Genomic DNA, 12,395 nt, shown 5'->3' on the forward strand with positions numbered 1-12,395 from the left:
GCAAAGTCCCAATTCCAGTTACACATGTGTGTGTCCAAAATAACCGCTCTTGAAACAAGGAATCTGTGGGTTGGCTTTGTTGAAGTGATCCCAAGTTTAGCAGAACAGTGCCTTGCCTGATGGAGGTCTCTAAAGGACAGGGGTAAAATGTCATTGAGACTTTGCTTGAGTAAATGAAAGAAGAGTTAGATTGAAAAGCTAAATATGAACCAAGACTTGTAGTTGTAGAACGTGGGTTAATATTATTCATCTTTGCTTACTCTATTTCAGCTTATATATGGTAGAGGAAGGAGGGGAAATTAAGTGTTTTTTGAGAAAATGGATGTGTTCCGGCTGAAGCTTTTGATTCCATGGAAACAATAATTTTCCACTGGAACTAATATTTTGACCGACTCTGATGATGCAGCTAGCTGGCAGTTCATATTGCAGCTCTGTATATTTGCTTGCAGTGTCATTTCAGTGTATAATGTTGTGGTCCTATTTCCCAGCTGAGCAGCTGTGAGTGTGTCAACACCGACTTTAATACATTGTGCTAAATCAGTGGCCACCTTAATCCCCTTTGTACTCTAATTGAGGCCAATGTATTCTGAAATGAAGAAATCAATAGACAATTGATGTCTTGGATGAGATGACAAATGAAACTTGAGATGTGAAAAAACACTTCAAGATATGTATATAAATACATGGGTGAAAATGGCCTTGGACAAAATAGCTTCACTTGATTTGCTACATTTTTCCTCGAGTACTGCCAATTGTTGCATTTTTGCCAGATCAAGCAGAATTTTTCTGATAATGTGCTATTTCTTATATGTAATGTGCTATTGCTCAGGGCACTGTCTTTGTTTGCTGGTTTGTCTACCTCCTTTTCTCAATCTGATGCTTTTTAGTAGTTTTCTTCATCTTTTGCGGGCTATTCAGAGTTGGCATTGTTCTGAGCCTGCCAACATCTCTTCCTACCTCACGACTTTCTCTTTTTATCTTTCTCTTGCTTCTGGCATCCTTCTTCCTTTCATGCCACACTCTCCACTTTCTGAATCATTAGCTTGTGTGGTAATTGCGATCCTTATCCTTCTTTAAATCTCATTTATTTTCTAAGGCTCTAATAAAAAGCCCCTAGGCTCTAACAAAACCTTTTGAAACTGGCTGATGCTTCATTCTTTGACATCAGCAGCCTCTAGATACTTCTAAGCTCTTTTCTTTAATATTTTAACTTATTAAACTACTTGCTGGTGAATAGCTTTCTTGGGTTCTAGCCCACAAACCCTAAATATTTTTAACTTTGGCTTATGAGTGGGTGAATGAGAGTTAACAGGGTAATGCTGAGACTGAGCGCTGTGAGAAGAGTTTCGGAAGTGTGATCCAGGCAGGTTTAAAAAAGCCCAATAGTTAGCACTGTGACCGGGGAAAATTAAATCCTTGTTTCCTATGACTTTGTTTTGTGGCTGGATTATGCTCTGTTAAATTAAGTGCAAACTCTGACCGAAACTTTTCCTGAACTTGTAACAGCATTTGTAACTGTCTGTGCTCGTGGGGATTCTCTGATGTCTAACTTCATAATTTTACTCATGCTGAACTAATTTGAATTTTTCCCCTCTGCACTGGCAGCTCTTTTCACAAAACTTTTACAGATCAAGTGCATTTATGACTTAAGTTCCTCTCTTTAAATTTTCACTGAAAGTGGCTAAGTAGTTCAGATGTTAAGAGGACACACAAAGGCAGTGTGATCACCCAACCCCTTTTGTCTCAAACCAACCTTAGAAAAATGGTAGAGAGCAAGATTCTTTATCCAAGACTTTTGAAAATCAGTGGCAGATTCCTAGTTATGGGAGTGGGTGAAGGACTGTCCACAAAATTCCCTGATTGGTTTTTAATGTCAGTAACACTCAGTAGATACTCTCTGAAATACAAATATACTGTCAGTATCCAACATCTGTGGGCATGCATTTAAAACCAACTTAGTATGTCAGAAGTTGTAGAGAAAAAGGTTTATTCTTGTTTTATGTATCATTTGTTGTGACAGTTTTATTTGAAGCCAACAATGGGAAATAGAACTTTGCAGCAATATAAAAATATCTGCTTTTTTAATAGAAACTTATTTCAGAAGCGCATTCCTGTTGAATTAGGAAGTATGGATGATTTAGTCAATATGCGATGTAAACAGCAAGACAGTAATTTGCTTTTTGGAAATGATTAGAGAGATAAATCCAGACTTTTAAGTACCCAGAGGGTACTTGTGTGCTTGTCTTTTAAGAGAGATTCTGCTTATGTAGGTAATGTATCCATTTGCCTTTGATGGTTATGGGTCRGCATTAAGGGGGCATGCTCACCTTGATTTTGGTACTTGTTCTGAACGGGTTAATCACAAAAGGAGTTTGGCAGAGTTTGAGCACTGGTAGAGAGTGGAAAGGAGTAACTATTGCATGTAAGCAGGAAGTGAAATACTGATGTTTAGGCACCTAAGAAAGCTGCCTGTGAAAAATAGAAAGGAGACTGGTTCCTCCATCCCCCAATTTTCCTTCTCTGATGTACAGAYGCATTAATCCCACCTAAATCCTGAAGCTACGGCAAATGAACCTATGTTGTGGCACAGAGTTAAATTTGCCCCCATTCGGTACGCTGCCTTGCTGTATGTTGGATTCCCGTGTTTTTGAAGGAGGCATCATCTTCGTGCATTGAAATCCCAGCTAATGGCTAACACTTGTCTGCCTTGTAGAAATGCCAACTGAAAAAAACACACAGGTGACATGTTTGCTGATGTGAGGAACCACTTGGAAAACCATTTCTGTTGTATTTTCTGTGCACAGCATTATTTTTATTCTGCAGAAGCACAAGGGGAGGGAGTGCCTGTAAATGTACATTGGGATTTAGTTAAACTGCCTGTGTTGCATGAAGCCTCCTTGAATAAGTATTATGGGCCTGCTGTAACTACTGGTTAAGCCAAAATACGTTGTAAAAAGTTATTTAATTGCAGGGGATGGCCAGTCTCTTGCAGTCATTTGTAAGCATGCTGTAGTGATTAATTATTCTCTCCTAAAAATTTGATTTTATTTCTTACTTGAATTTGTTTCACTTGAGACACTGGACCATGTTATTCCTTTGTCTGCTAAACTAAAGAGCCTGTTAATCCAGTAAGAGCTCTTTCTTTGGGTAGGTATTTAAAGACTAATTCATCACTTAAGCCAAACTGAGCTTTTAAAAATCTCTTGGTGCAGAGCTGATTTTACAGATCTTGAATTATTTTTCTGTATCCTTTGTGAACACATTCCTGACATCCACACGGTAAGAATGATGATAACAAAAATGTAATTAGCTGTTCTCCAGACGTGGTGTTGCCACGGTCCTGCGTACAGGCAATCCTATATTTCTATGGAATATTTCTATTTATAGATTTAGCAATTCCACAGCCATCTCAGACATAGTGCTCTTAAGGCCTCACCTGAGAAGTGTGCATCACAGGTTACAGAGAGAAGATGTATGTTTATTCATTGTGGCCTAATAATTTGATGCTTTTCCTCTTAAGCTTTACTAATACTTTAAGGTAAACTATAAAATTTTTCTTTTTACCCTCTCCTCTTCAACTTGCCTGTCTACCTGAATATTGTATGGAAAATTTTTTTTGAAGTAAAAAACACATGAAAAAAAGTTCCCCCAAAAGTCTTGCTTTTCACTCTTCACTGAATTCTAGCCAAATCCTAAAAGAGTAGGGCCAATGGAAAAATATAATCACAGGTGGTTCAGAGAAAGCTCATAGGGAACTAATCCATTTTCCTCATGACTTCAGTGTGTGCCCATTTTCTACTATTATCAAACTTATAGCAAACATATATATATATATATATATATATTATTATTAGCAGACCTATAACAAAACACTTTTTACCCCATCAAATGTATAATGAAGCCATGGACCTTGTTGCAACAGAAAAATGTGCAAGCCAAGAGGGGTGAGACAAATTCACACAGAATCATTCCACTTCAGTCTGTTAAACACAATGATCCAGCTGCAACCTTCAATTCAGAAAATTCCTAGCCATCTTCTTGCTAGGAGTATAAGACAGATTAATGATCGTCCTGTAATGTCCTGCTTCTTTTGCTCTTTCCCTAAATATTTGCTCTCTGTCGTTACTGGATACAGGCTACGCAGCTGCATGGACTGGTCTAACCCAGTACAGCTATTCTTATGGCACGTGATTAGGCAGAGGAGCTATTGGTCTTTTGGTGCTATTTCACTGAAATTAGTAGTCTGCCTGCTGCAGCTTTAGCTTTATTAAGCACATTTGAATGGCATGGGTTTACAGTTCTGGAATGTCCCCTCTTTGTGGCAAGCCGCCATCTGGGTGCCTTGAAGAGTCAAAGCATCTGGCTGCAACAAGTTGTTGCTATTGCTGTTGTCCTGCCAGGTATCTGTGGGCTAGCTGATGAGAGAAGCTGCATCTGTCACAACTGCGCTTGGGGTGAAAGCCCACAAGGACAGCTGGATAGAGGGACGTAGGCAGCTGCTGGCAGAACTGACAAATTTACTAAGTGGATACAGTTGACCAAAAATTTCAAACTTAATTAGACCTCTATGCTATTTTATCTTTGCTTATGGTAAGATCTTTGATTAAGGGGTGCAATGCTTTTTAAACATAGTGTTAGTGTGGAGTGAAGCGAGTCACTGAGTAGTGATTTGCCAACCAGTTCTTCTCTCCTGTTTCCAGGACAGTCGTCTTCACTCTACAAAACTAGCTGCATAGCAAGGTGTAGCAAGTAACTTGATAAAGGATGGGGACAAAATCTAGAGTCCTTCTGAGACAAGATACTAGATACTCATAACCTACTTTTGTGGCTGGGTGCGCATTGCATCATCACCTTTTCCAATGTGATGACAAAAAGTAGGAATCCCCAGACTATCTGGGATGCAGATAGTTGGTATGGGCAACCAGGCATCTGAAGCATAATCCAAATGTGGCTACAGGCTAATGAATGCCCTGAGAAGTAAAGACAAGCTGATCCTCAGACATCTTTTTGAGGACTCTCCATAACGGAAACTACTTTGGAAGAATCTACAGAGCTGGGATCAGATTTGATTAGGGAAATGGAGCATGTGGTGTAGGAGAGGCAGAAAGAGCTGGGTTGCTTCACTGTGGAGAAGAGAAGGCCAAGGAGGGGGATCTGACTGCTATCTTCAGCTATCTAATGGGAGCGGTCAGAGAGAAGGCAAAACCAGGCTCTACTTAGAGGTTCACAGCAAAAGAACAACAGGTGATGAACACAAGTTGCAGCAAGGAAATTCCAATTAAATCAGAGTGGTAAGGCACTGGAAGAGGGGCCCTGGGAGGCTGTGGAATCTCCATTCTTCGAGATATTCAAAACTCAACTGGATGAGGCCCTGAGCAACCTGATCCAACATTGAAATTAGCCTTGCTTTGACCTTGGGGTTGAACCGGATGACCTTTAGAAGTCCTATTCTTTTTCTATTTTTATTTTATTTTATTCCTCGGCTTCTGGTAAGGAGCATTATGCAGAGTTGTCAAAGCCATCTCAGTGGGCACCAATAGCCTGAAGAGAAGTTTATACAGCACATGATTTCTGGCACGGCTGGCTTGTATTACTACTCTTAGCAAGAGTCATGTATCCCTGCCAAAAGGTGTTTTGAGTTTCACACCTACAAGAATGAAAGGATTTAAAATGAAATTCAGTGAGAAGAATGGGTTGTGTATTGAGCGTAGCACGTTCCTTTCTCAGTGTTACTCGTGTCTCAGCAAGGCTTGGTGACCTCTACTCTGCAGCAAGCAGGTGTTTGTTGCTGCAGTCTGTCCTGGTGATATACTATCCATCCTGCAACTAGCTTCTCTGGGGAGAAGTAACCTGGGATTTACTTCTGGGTTCAGTCCTATTGGTCTTGACTACTTTAGAAGCACCCCAGCATAAAACACTCCAAGAAAAGATTTTAATAACAAGAAGAGAATTCAGGGACCTATTAAGGTTCTTCCTCTCTCTGGAAAATAAGCAGATGTACTTTCTCATTACAGAGATTTGTTGCTGCCACATTAATCTGRAACCAGGAAGAAAAGACCAGCAAATAACACAGGTGATATGGGATTTGCTGATGTTTCATGAAGGCAGCTAGATTGCTGCAGTACAGCTGGGAAATAGGAATATTAAAGTCTACTCTAAACCCCATTCTACTGTAATGATTCATAATGCATTGTTTCTTTGCTGTAAGAGACTGTGGCTTTATAGTGACTATGTATGTCTGGAGAAAGTATCTCTGAGCTAGGTGCTAAGACTAACTTATCAAATTGAGAGGAAATCAGTGAAAGAGTTTTTTCCCTCAGTACAAGCAACATTTCTTGTGATAGCTTTGAAGATGAAATTTGGGTCATATTTCACATGCTGAAGCATAAACAGTTGCTGTAGCATGTGACAAACATCAGTTTTGGAGAAAGCTTACTTATTGTCAATACAGAGACCTACCACCTAGAACTACTGTTACACTTTGTTATTTTATTCACTATAAATCTGCAAGTGTTTTGTCAAGGAAACAAACAACAGTGGCAGCAAAAAGCTGGAATGTAATCTCTTTCTTTTTTAATTGAGTTCTTTGTTGCGCTCGTCAGACTCCAAGTTAAAGTGGGTTTCAGAAAGGCTGTGTACGAAGAAACCATGTCAAAGAGCCCGGTCTTTAATTCATGAAAGTAATGATGCTCCCCAGTGCAGCTTCGCAGAAGTCAGCAGAATTACTTCAGATAACCCCAGCGGAGAGTCTGCTCCATCTGTTCAGTGTCAGAACAACTTAATGCAGGGTTGATATCATTCTTCCTAGGTTCAGTCTACTGCACAGTTATTAAGGGTGACCTCATGCTGTTCAGCTCTAGAAGTGTATAATCTAGTCATCTGCAGCTGAACCCAGTCAGCCTMTGTTCTTTTTAGTCAATAGGTCAGGAGAACTGAACCCTAGAAGTGTCTGTTCCAGGGAGCTGGATGAAATATGATGTAGGGATCTAATCTTTGTGAAAGGAGGAAGAAAGCAGATACCTAAATTGTTTTGCAGATGGATATAAACCTGCTTTGCTCTTACATGCATTAACAGAAAGCAGCGTACCTATACTAGTGCTGTTCACAGTTTAGGTGAACATATCCTGCCTTTAAGCAGGGCTTATTATCGCAGGCTGGGCACCAGGTACCCATAGATATTTGGCTTTGAGTTTGCAGCAAGAGAAGAGCAAGCACGTATCTGCCAGCACTATGCCCCTGTGGCTCTGTCCTAGCTATTGCCACCCCATTCCTGCATGAGGACCCTGCATGATTTACATGTGCTAATGCAGCAAGCTGAGAGAGTGGCTGAGCCAAGTTTGCCCTGGAGTCCTCCCTGAACTGCGCAAATCAGCAGCTAGGTAGTATGGGAAATGGGAAAAGTTACTGCACAAGTTCCTTCTGGCTAAATTTGCCCTGCAGACCTTTGTGTTTCACGGCACTATTTACTGGATCTCAGTTGTTTAAAGAAGCCTCTGAACAGGGGAAGGAAGATGCTCAATGCAGATTGAATAGCCCTGAGGACTAACCATCTGATAAGGAGACAGCGCACCGCTAGGTATCGTGCAGGTACACTTATTTACCCCTGCATAATTTTCTTCCTCTTGTTTTGCTGCTGTGAAACTCCAGCTTCAGGAAGCTACATATATCTTCTGTTGCCATAGAGCCTGTACTAGCAAAACAGGGAAAAAGGAGCTGGGTCAGAATAGCAATTTTTGGCCTCTTGCGATTATTGCAGTCTAATGAAAGCTTGAAATTTGTTGTAGCATAAAAGTGAGGGGAATATGAGGGAGACCTGCCAGTCATTTTTTTTCACACTACCTCTTCACTTGTGCCCTTTTATTTAGCTGCATAATCCAGCTCACAGTAGTTACCCATCGAACAAGCTCAGATGCAGCTTAGTGCTCTCAAGGAAGGAAAAGCATACCCAGACTGACCTTGCATTGAAACAGGGGCCACGGTGCTATGTGCKTAGCAGTATTGCTGTCATGAGCAACAGCAGTGTCCTTAAATTTAGCTTACCCACAGGAGCAGATCCTGCACAGCAGTTTTTGCAGGAGGCTGTAAAGGGAACGGTCAGGGTGGCAAATCTGCTGTTAGGTGGTGATTTCTGCACAGTTCTCCCTTGTACCTTCCCCCTCTTTCCTAGCACAACTCCGAAAAGGTGTGCGGGAGAAGCAACGGACGTTTCATGGGGACCTGTGAGTCCTGCCTGRGCTGTGAGCTGGGACACTTCTGTGGGAGCAACACAAGGACATGTTTATAGGGATGTGAGGCAGCAAACTGTAGCTTGTCCTGCCGGTGCTCTGAGACRTTTCCGGTCCAGAAGTCTTACAAGCACCTTGCAGTGGCGCAGCTAACACAGCCTGTCTCCTCCTGTCAGCTTCCATCCAGGACAAACTGTTTCCCTCGAGTGAGTTACTTGGAGGAAAAAAAAAGTTCTCTTAAAAAAAATCCACAAAACCATGTCCAGAGATAGAAATTATATTAGTACACAAATTAACCTACCTCAGGAACTGGGCAATAATCTAAGTCAATCCAACACACAACAGTAAAATATGCAGCGAAAACAAAAAATGAACARCTCCTTTTCTGAGCAAAGTCTCCAAGATACCGATAGCATTTAACCTTCTCTCCTCTTCTATAAATATCTGTCCCCAGAGAAAGCAGGCAATGTCTTAAATCTGGTTGTTCTGTCCAGCAGAGCTCAAGAGACATCCTGCTGTTCTAAAACGGTGACTGTGAAACAGGATGGCAACATGTCTTGTTATAAGAATTCCCTCTGATACCATTTGGGAGGGAATTTAGTATGCAAGAAGTGTCTTGGAGCAGAATAGTGGCTTTCCCATTTTTCATTCTCCTCTATGATACTGTCTATGTGGGAGGCAGCCGTTGGAAGGCCTGCAGGAGCTTGAGAATTTGACTGAAAGCCATAAAGTTGCACGAATATGTTTAAAAGCTCTGTGCAGTTTCCATTGAAATCTGGGCTGGGAGTTTATGATGAAAACAGCAAACTTTGCCTGCTTATTTTATTTTTGATGTAAATGTTTTGGAAGATCTAATTTGAAATATTGAAATGTCTGGAATAAGAAAGAGGGGTAAATACATTCCAGGAATCAACCCCCATGCAAGAAATTAATTACAGAAAATAATTCTTTGTAGCAGCTATCAATATGTCTGTTTGCATCTAGGGCTGCTGTTCATTGCCATTCAGAGGTATTTTCAAATTGCTTTGCACTATCATGTTAATTAAGATGATGTTTTCATTAGTTTCAGTTCAGACATTATTTTAATCTACATTTTTGAAGAAAGTGATTTTAGCAGATAATGGAACGTGGGCAGCACGATGAAGGCTACAGGGAGCTCATTACCCTTTTCTCAATTCATTGTATTTTCATCAGTCATTAATTCCACTTTAAGCTTCCCTGTTGCTAGAATGTACATTGCAACTGACTTTATTTTTCATCTTCAACAACGTGCCACTTTCGATACTTAATATAAAGGTAGAACGCAATTATTGGTAGCATTAAAATGCTTCAAAAAGTTTGAAGAAGTGGAAAGGCTCCTTGAGGAGGGTACGTTTGCAAGTGTTTGAGACAGCAACACAAATAACCTTGTAAGGGCGAAGGAAAAGACGGGGGAGAAAAGGGATTATGTTGAACATGCTCTCTCTTATATCATAAAGTCATAGAAAGAGTTAGGTTGGAAGGGACCTTCTGGAGGTGTCTGGTTCAAGTCCCTGCTTAAAGCAGGGCTAACATCAGTATCAGGTCAAGTTGCCCAGGGCCTTGTCCAGTTGAGTTTTGAGTATCTCCAAAGATGGAGATTCCCCAGCCTCCTGGGACATCTCTTCCAGGGTTTGACCACCCTCATGGTGAAAAGTTTTTCCTTATATCTAACAGGAATTTTCCTTGTGGCAACTAGCATCTATTACCCCTTGTCCTTTTGCCATGCACCTCTGTGAAAAGCTTGGTTCTGACTTCTTTATAACCCCTGATAGGTAGTTAAAGACAGCTATAAGATCCCTCCCTTAAATCCTCCCTCTTTTCCAGGCTGAACCAACCCAGCTCCTTCACCCTCTCCTGGTACTTCATGTGATCCAGCTCCTGGAGCATTGTGGTGGCCATCTACTGTACTTACTCCAGTATGTCCCTGTCTCTCTCACATAGTGGAGCCCCAAATGGGACACAGTACTATGTATGCCATCTTTTGAGTACCAAATAGAGAGGAAAAAAACATCTCCTTTGACTTGCTGTCTGTGTTTTTGCTGATGCAGCCCAGTATGCGGTTGGCCTTCTTTGCTGCAAGGGTGCACTGCCCACTCATGTTCACCTTGTTGTTCACCCTGAGTCCTTTTCCACAGAGCTGCTTTCCAGTTAAGTTGGCCTCTAGCCTGTTCCCCTGCATAAGTTCATTCCTCCCTGGACACAGGGAATTTGCGGAACTCCAGGAAGTTTCTGCCAGCCTATTTCTGCAGTCTTCTGAAGTTCCCCTATAGGCAGCCCTGCCTCCAGTGTAATGACTGCTTCTCCCCAGATTGGTATTGTCTGTGAAACTGCTGATGGGAGTCTGTGCTGTCATCCAGGTTGTTAATAAAGGCATTAAACAGTATTAGCTCCAGTATCAGTCCCTGAGGAAAATCATGAGTAATCAGCCTCTAGTTGTACTTTTAACCTCTTACCACTATTCCTTGTGCCTAGCAATTTTAGACTGTTTAGACCACCAATCTGGTCCAGATCTCACCAATTTGGTTATAAAGATACTATGGGAGACCTTGTCAAAGCCTTTGCTAAAATAAAATAAGCAACATCCTCTGCTCTTTTCTTGTCCACTTAGCCAGTCATCTGATCATAGAAGTCAGGCAGATTAGCCAGTTATGATTTGTCTTTAGTAATTCTATGCCAGCTGTTCCCACTTACCCTCTTGTCCTACGTGTGTCTGGAAATGGCTTCAAGGAGGATTTGCTGCATAACTTTCCCAGGGRCTGAGGTGAGACTGACTGGCCTGTAGTTCCCCAGCTCCTCCTTCTTGCCCTTTTTAAAGATAGATGGGTTTGATGTTTGCCTTTTTCAGTTCATCACGATCCTTCTCCCAGTCACCATGATCTTTCAAAGATAATAGAGAGTGGCCTCACAATGACATCGGCCAGCACCCTTGGATGCATCCCATCTGGTCCCATATATTTGTGTATATTCACCTGGCTTAAGCAGTCCCTACATTGATCTTTCTCTACCATGGGTAGTACTTCACTCCCCCAGACTCTGCCCTAAGCACAGGGACCTGGGAGGCCTGAGAGCAGACCTTGCCAGTGAAGACTAAGTCTTTGAAAGCACTGAGTACCTCAGCCTTTTCCATGTAAAGAATCAATGCCCGTACACAAAACTTGGTGAATTGTACGTATGTTCTCACGACCTTACATCTCCCACCTCCTGATGCAGACACAAGAACCAAAGGGCACAGACGTACAAAACCTTGTACCCTGCCATCCTCCTGTCTCCCTGGAATGCTGCAAGTGGGCTATATGCATGCTAAGGCTTTCACCGGGGAGGTGAAAATGATCTCCCTCAAATGGACCAAGCTGGTAACAGATTTACTGCTGGGCTATGTTTTATCAGTGAATCCAGAAGTGAAGGGTCTCCCTAGAAAAGACAAGTGAAGGCTGGCTATAAGTCAGCACTCAAGCAGATGTATGCAGAGAAAAGTATGATGGAGAACTAAAAATTATCAGAAAAGCTGAAGTATAATCCTGGCACAGTCCTATAATTCACAGAACGTATTAGGCACGGAAATTCTTATTCCTCATTTTCTTGACAAATGATGCAACAAGAGCAGAAAATGGCTAATATGAATCTTGTCTCAAGACCATGATTGCAGCAGTAATAAGAAATGATGTAAACTTAAGTCATTCTTGTTACAGAGCGCTAAAGAGGATATCTTAGACTACAGGAACATTGTGCAGCCAGTGCAGAATTTTACTATGAAATAGCTCTTTAAGCACTTTTATCCATAATTTTTGAACTCCATTTAGGAAGCATGGTGCTTGTGCAATCCTCAAAGTGACGGAAAGCAAACACTTTTTGACTGTAGTTTTTGATTGTCAAGAATAACTTTATTTAAAGGAAGGAAATTTTGAATGAGAACAAGGTCGTGAAACACTTGTTCACAGGCAGCATGCTTTGGCGAGGCCCAGTGCTGCTTTGCTTTACTTGAACATGGAGTCTTGCAGAAAACACAACATATAAATATAGAAAAAACTGGAAAAGGGGTTTTCTTCTGTTCCTGGAGAACTCTCTTTGCTGCTCTTTTTTTTTCCTGACTTTTGATCCCTTTCTGTATTTTCTAAGTAAGGGGTTATTAAATTAAATTCATAAGCTCTA

Source organism: Apteryx rowi, unplaced genomic scaffold (genome assembly GCF_003343035.1).
Source record: "Apteryx rowi isolate R43461 unplaced genomic scaffold, aptRow1 scaffold_91, whole genome shotgun sequence".
Lineage (NCBI taxonomy): Eukaryota > Metazoa > Chordata > Aves > Apterygiformes > Apterygidae > Apteryx > Apteryx rowi.